Source organism: Dasypus novemcinctus, chromosome 24 (assembly GCF_030445035.2).
Source record: "Dasypus novemcinctus isolate mDasNov1 chromosome 24, mDasNov1.1.hap2, whole genome shotgun sequence".
NCBI lineage: Eukaryota > Metazoa > Chordata > Mammalia > Cingulata > Dasypodidae > Dasypus > Dasypus novemcinctus.
This window is the reverse complement of record NC_080696.1, coordinates 34,136,014-34,142,548: the sequence shown is the minus strand read 5'-3', so window position 1 is coordinate 34,142,548 and position 6,535 is coordinate 34,136,014.

Genomic DNA, 6,535 nt, shown 5'->3' with positions numbered 1-6,535 from the left:
GGCCCCTGCTGGAGCAGAGCCCCCCCACCCCAGCCTCTGGCCTCTAGTCTGCAGTCTGCAGAGCCTCCCTGCCAGCCCCTGGCCACAGGGCCTGCCCCCGAAGGGCTCCACAGGTCATCTCCCACCCCTCCCAGCAAGCAGGTGCCCGGAGCCATGCAGGCGCAGCCTACCATTAAGGTCTTTCTTTGTTTTATTTATTTACCTCCCCTCTTGTTTGTACTCGCTGCTGGTCTCTGTGTCCATTTGCTGTGTGCTCTCTGGGTCTGCTTGTCTTGTTTTTAGGAGGCATAGGGAGCTGAACCTGGGACCTCCCATGTGGGAGAAAGGTGCTCAGTCACCTCAGTGCCCTGCTTTTGTTGTGTCTCTCATTGTCTCTCCTCTTTGGGTCTCCTTTGTTGCATCATCTTGTTGTGTCAGTTTGCTGTGCCTGCCCCTCACACCAGATCACTGTCTTGCTCTTCTTCTCCAGGAGGAACCAGGAACTGAACCAAGACCTCCCATGTGGCAGGCGGGAGTTCAATCGCTTGACTTTTTTTGTTTGTTTTGTTTTGAGGCACCAGGGCCAGAGATTGAACCTGGGACCTCGTATGTGGGGAGCCAGCACTCAACCACTGAGCCACATCAGCATCTCTGAGTTGGCCTTTTCGTTTGTTTGCTTGTTTGGTTTTTGTTTTTAAGGAGGCACCAGAGACTGAACACTGGACCTCCCATGTGGGAAACAGGCACTCAACTACCTGAGTTGCATCTGCTCCCCTGTGGTAGTTTTTATGTGAACCGTTATTATTAAAAAGCCGAACCATACTGAGGCTGATGAAAAACTAATCCACAGATACCCCACTCCTTCCCCAAAATGTCCCCCTCAATCACCCCTCCCGCTGTTAAAAGAGTGGCAAAGATTTTCTCCCAGTCGTCTTTTAACTTTGTTTAAAGTATCTTTTGTTGGACAGATGCTTTTTTAACTGTAGTCAAATCCATTTTTTTTCCTTTATAGCTTCTAAGTTGTATGCGTCGTTCAGGAAGGACATCCCTGTTCCAAGTTAATAAAAATACATTTCTCTTTTTTCGTCTACTGATTTTATAATATATACACACATACATACATATATATATATATATACACACACACACCTTTAATGCCTGTGTATGTGTGTATTACACATATGCACACAGATGAGATATACAGGTGCATAAGCACTTCACAGTATCTGGAATTTTTGTGCATGGTGTGAGATGGAGATCTAATTTCCTTTTTGCTGGATGACTACCAAAAACTCACAGTATGGTACCATTCTTGACGAGTCCATCTTTGTTCCCCTGTAGCATTCCCACCTACCCTTCTTCCCCCTGTACAAGGCGCATTTTTAGAAGGCCGCTGGACTGGCCCTGGCTGGTGGAGGACTGTGGAGAAGCCGTGTCTGGGCCACTTCAGCTCCCCTCTTCCTGGAACATGGAGATTCTCTCCTTTCTTCAGGTTCTTTTTCGACATCTTTCCATAAAGGGTCATCATTTTTTTCATATGAGTTCTGCACTTTTCTTGTCAGATTTAACCCTGGATACTTTACCCATTGGGGGCTGTCCCCTTGCTGACATTTCCACGGACTGTGGAGGAAACACCTGCCATCAGACCCTCCTGGGCACTTGCCCCTCCATGGGTCTCCTCTCCCAGGTGTGCTAGGTGAGCGTTCCATAAGCCACAGGTGGGTACACACATCCCCTCATCGCCTCCTCGCACTGCAGCCAGAGCACCCCACAGACGCGAGGAAACTAAGGCATGGAGAGGTGGAGCGACTTCCCAAGGTCACAGCAAGTCCCAGGAGCTGCAACCCTGACCCTAACCTGCCCACCCTGAGCACTTGCTCTTTCTGCTCCTCTCCTTCACCACCTCAGAGTCTAACAGGAACTGCACATGGAGGGGCAGGACCTCTGGTTCCAACCCAGCCCCTGTGAGCAGATGACAGGCCCCTCCCCCACACACACAGTGCTGAGACGATCCCGTAAGGTCAGTTAGAGCGCTGACCCCGGAGGAGCTCCATAAAGTGGGCAGCACCCACTGCTTGCAGCTCAGCCCCCTGCCCAGATCATCAGTCTCCCCTTTCTTCGCCCTCAGTTTGCCCGGTCTCCTCCACCCATCCCCTCCTTCACCCACATGCACACGCCCTATCCTGCAAGAGCCGTGATCCCTTGGGCTGCGCATTCCCGTCCACAGTGCACCTGAATAGCCCCTTTGCACAGAGCTGGAGACTGAGGCACCGGGAGGGCCGGGTCTCACCCAAGTCCCACGAGAGATCCCTGATTGGGCCAGCAGGGGAGCAGAGGTTGCCCCTAGGCCTCGCTGCCGCCCACCCCCGTTCCAGGCCCACAAAGCACAAGGCTGGCGCCTGCCCACCTTTCAGTCCACCCACCGGGCTGGAGCGGAGGAGTGGGCAGTGGGCCAGAGAGCCAGCTCTCAGCGGCGACCAAGACACACCGGAGGTAGAGCGCGCCAAACCTCCCCCAGGGCCCCCAGAGTGGCGCCGCCGATAAGCTTTGCTCAAACCCCAGGATTTTAGCTAATCTCACTAAATCCCTGGAAGCCAGGCAGGGCTGGGCAGGGGGGGCCTCTGCTTCTTGGGGTTCAAGGCCCAGAGACCCCTGAACAGACAGTGGGAGATGGCCTCAGTGATGAGAGAAAGCCCGGGGCCCCATCTCTGCCCTGTGCTTCCCCCTCTTGTGACCGTGAGCCTCAGTTTCCCCATATGCACCAGGAGATGCTAGTGCTCACCTCCTCCCTGCCAGAGGCGGGAGAGACTAGTACAAAAGGCCCTGGCTGACTGTGGTTAACGTAGGAACTGCTTTGCACGTAAGGAGAGGGAAACGTCGCTTTATTTCTCCAAATGAAAGCGGCTCAAGCTCCCCTGCACCCAGGCCAGAGGGAAGCCCCGCAGCTTCTCTGGGGTCTCTGCCCCCTCCTGGGGCCCTCAGGATGGCTTGGCCCTGTGGAGAGGGGGTGGCTGCTGGCCCCACATCTGTCATAGTCACAGCCAGGGAGCCAAACTCGGGGTCTCCCTCCACCTCTCGTCTTGACCTTGGAGCCCGGGGCTCATGAGAAGGCTGGGCCAGACTCTGGGGTCCCCAAGAACCCCCCACAGTCCTTACTGGACCTGTGGGCACACAGAGGCTGCTCCTGCCCCGCAGCACCAGGGAAAGCCCCCTAAGCTGTGTTAACTGCTCAGGTGCCAGCCCGGGACAGGAGGGGCCCGGGCACGTCCCCACCCCCAGGGTCGGGGAGTACCTGCCTTCCACCCTGGCCTGCGTCCTCCCAGCAGCTCGGGCTTGGACACGGGTCTGGGTGGGGAAGCAGGAAGGCCACGTCCACCCCAGGCCCGGGAAGAGCGGAGCTCCCCAGGGACCTTCCTACCCACCGGCCTTTCCACCATAATGGCACCCACCAGAGACGAGTGAGCAGCTCAGTGAGGGCGTGGCCTCCTCAAGGGCTCTGGGACAGCCCTTTCCAGTTCGCACAGACCTGCCAGAGGCCATCCAGGAGGTTCTGCTACCCTGGCCTTTGCAGGGAGGACCACCCGGCCCTGCCCTGAGGGGCCCCAGTTAGGCCTGGGCGGTGGCCTCCCACAGTCCTGCCAGGGAGGGAGGGAGGGAGGTGGGCCTGGGGCCACACAGCGCACAAGCTGCGGAGCGAGGATTCAAAGCCGGGCTGACAGGTTCTAGAGTCCCTGCCAGCGGGTGTCTAGAAAGGGAGCGGCTGGTAGAGGTGGGGCCTGCAGCTGTAGGCCTTCGGGAGAACAAGGTAGGGGGTACTGGGGCCTCTGCGAGTTGACATGGTGGGTCACTCTTGTGGCCCCCGCAAGAAGCCAAGAGACTGTAACTGCTCAGCCTTGCACCCTCATCCCCTGCTGCCCTCCTCGGCAGAGCTGGGCCAGAGCAGGAGGTGGGAGTGGGTGCCACTCGAGGAAGGACTTTCTAATAGCCCAACTATGGAGGGAGGGAGGCCCCTGTCCCTGGAGGTGTGCAAGCTGGTGGGGTCGGGTTGCTCGAGTCTCCAGGCTTCTGTGGATTTTCTAGCCTGCTTTTGGAGGTGACTGTTTCCTCCTCCTCCTTGTGGGGTCCTCAGCCCTCTACTATGAGTGAGGGCCGCCCAGCGGGCACTGTTTTTTTTTATTTTAATCCTCCAATTCACGAGGAGGGGCTGCCTCGCTTTCCAGTTGAGGCTCAGAGAGGTGTAGCCACCTTTCCACGGTCACCCAGTCAGTGTGGGAAAGAACCAGAAGGGCATCAGGAAGTGCTGTGGGAGGAACGAGCCATGCTCAGGACTGCAAATTGCTGAGTGACCTTAGGCAAGTAACTGCCCCTCTCTGAGCCTCTGCTCTCTTCTGTACAATGGGGGAAATACCACCCACCTCACCAAGAGTTCATTCAATGACATTTATAGGAAAACTGTGTAGGGACCCAGGACAAAAACCAGAGAGCTGAGCAGGACGCCTCCCTTCCCGGCACTTTCTCTCCTGCACAATGGCGCCCCTGTCACCTCTACCTCCAGAGCAGGTCCCAAACCCGACCCTGGCTCCCGGGACCCTGCTCCACCGCCACTGCTCACCCTTCTCCCTTCAGACCACGCCACTGCCCTGCTCCACGCACCGTGATGCCACCCGCCTCCCCAGGGTGAAGTCCCGCAGCCTTGGCGTGCTCGGCAAGGCCCCGCCTCCCTCGCTAAGCCCACCTCCCACCTCCTGCCCCCCACCCCAGTCCTCTCCGCTCCAGCCCCCTTGCTGCTTCTTGGCCACTCTAAGCCCGTTCCCACTTCAGGCCCTTGCACCAGCTGCCCCGCTGCGTGGAGCCCTCTTCACCTAACGTTCACCCAGCTGCTTGCTCCGAGGCCCTGTCTCCACTCAGAGGGCTGCTCTCCTCCAAGTCCTTCCTCCTTCGTTTGCTGAGCGCTTGGTGGTAATTAACTACCTATTATCTCCCTCCGCATCTCCTGTCCCCGCCCCTTCGTTATTAGTGTCAAAGCCCGAAGCACTGTTGGAGTGTCTTTCTTTGCATTATTCTCCCTCTTTACTTTGTGTGAGGTCCTTAAGGGCAGGCACCGTGGTGGTCTTATTTCCCTCTATGTCCCCAGCACCTAGCACAAAGTACACACAGTAGGTGCTCAATAAATACAAGGCAGGTGAGTGAACAGTGCACACACAGGAGGGGGTGCTGGCACCACGAACTGCCCAGGTGATGGGCCCAGGACAGGCCTGGACTCTTGGAAGCACAGGACAGAGGCATTTATCTGCAGGGGGTTGGCCGGCCTGGCCTTCCCCAGGTCCTGAGGGGGCACTCAAGGGGTTGGGGACACAAGCCCACGAGCAGCATTACCTTGAGAAATCCTTGACAGCTCATCGGCAAATGGATGGGAAGGGGAGAAGGGGACACGAGGCCTGGGGTCCAGCTGAGGGCCTCTCCAGGTCTCAGTCTCCCCATCTGCACAGTGGCGCCCCCCCCCCCCCGCCCCCGCCACCCTGTTCCTGAGCGCGCGGTCCCTGTTTAGCCACACATCTCTCCCACTCCATCTCCTGCATCTGAGGGTCCCCATAGGTGTTTGGATTTTACCTGCCTTGTCAACAATTCCTGTCTCCCAACATGTTGGGAAAGGCTGGGCATTACTCAAGCCGACGCCTTCTCTAGCTGGGGTGTGGGGGGCAGAACAGGGGTGGGGTGGGGGGACCATGAGGACTCCCCAGAGTCAAACCAGCTCTGCACATTGAAAAACAAACATCAACCCCCATTCGTCCTGCCAAAAGCAGAAAGCACAAAGTCATCGAGACAGAAAATTAGAAGCAACCGCAAACCACCTCCAATCATCTATGACACCTCATTGTGCCCCCCAAACGTTCTAGACATGCCACACCTAAGCCAGCAAGACGGAAAGTGACGGGGACCAAGAGTGACAATTTTTACAGAGATCTGGGGGCAGGGGAAGAGAAAGAGATTTATCTGGGAAATTGATAAAATGTGTTTATATTAAATTATATTTTGGGGTGGAAAGCCAAAATTATGTTAGGTTTTTTTTTGGTTGGTTGGTTGGTTTTGGTTGTTTTGTTTTGTTTTGTTTTAAGAATCGGAGCAGTGGACTTGGCCCAGTGGTTAGGGCGTCCGTCTACCACATGGGAGGTCTGCAGTTTAAATCCTGGCCCTCCTTGACGCGTGTGGAGCTGGTCCACAGGCAGTGCTGATGTGCGCAAGGAGTGCTGATGCGCGCCGTGCCACGCAGGGGTGTCCCCCAGCCCGGCACGAAAGAAAGTGCAGCCTGCCCAGGAATGGCACTGCACACACTGAGAGCTGACACAACAAGATGACGCAACGAAAAGAAACACAGATTCCCATACCACTGACAACAACAAAAGCGGACAAAGAAGAAGACACAGCAAATAGACACAAGAACAGACAGACAACCAGGGCAGGGGGGAAGGGGAGAGAAATAAATAAATAAATAAATCTTAAAAAAGAATCAGAGCCTTCTATTAAGCTATACCTCCAGAGGTGGCCGGGGACCCTG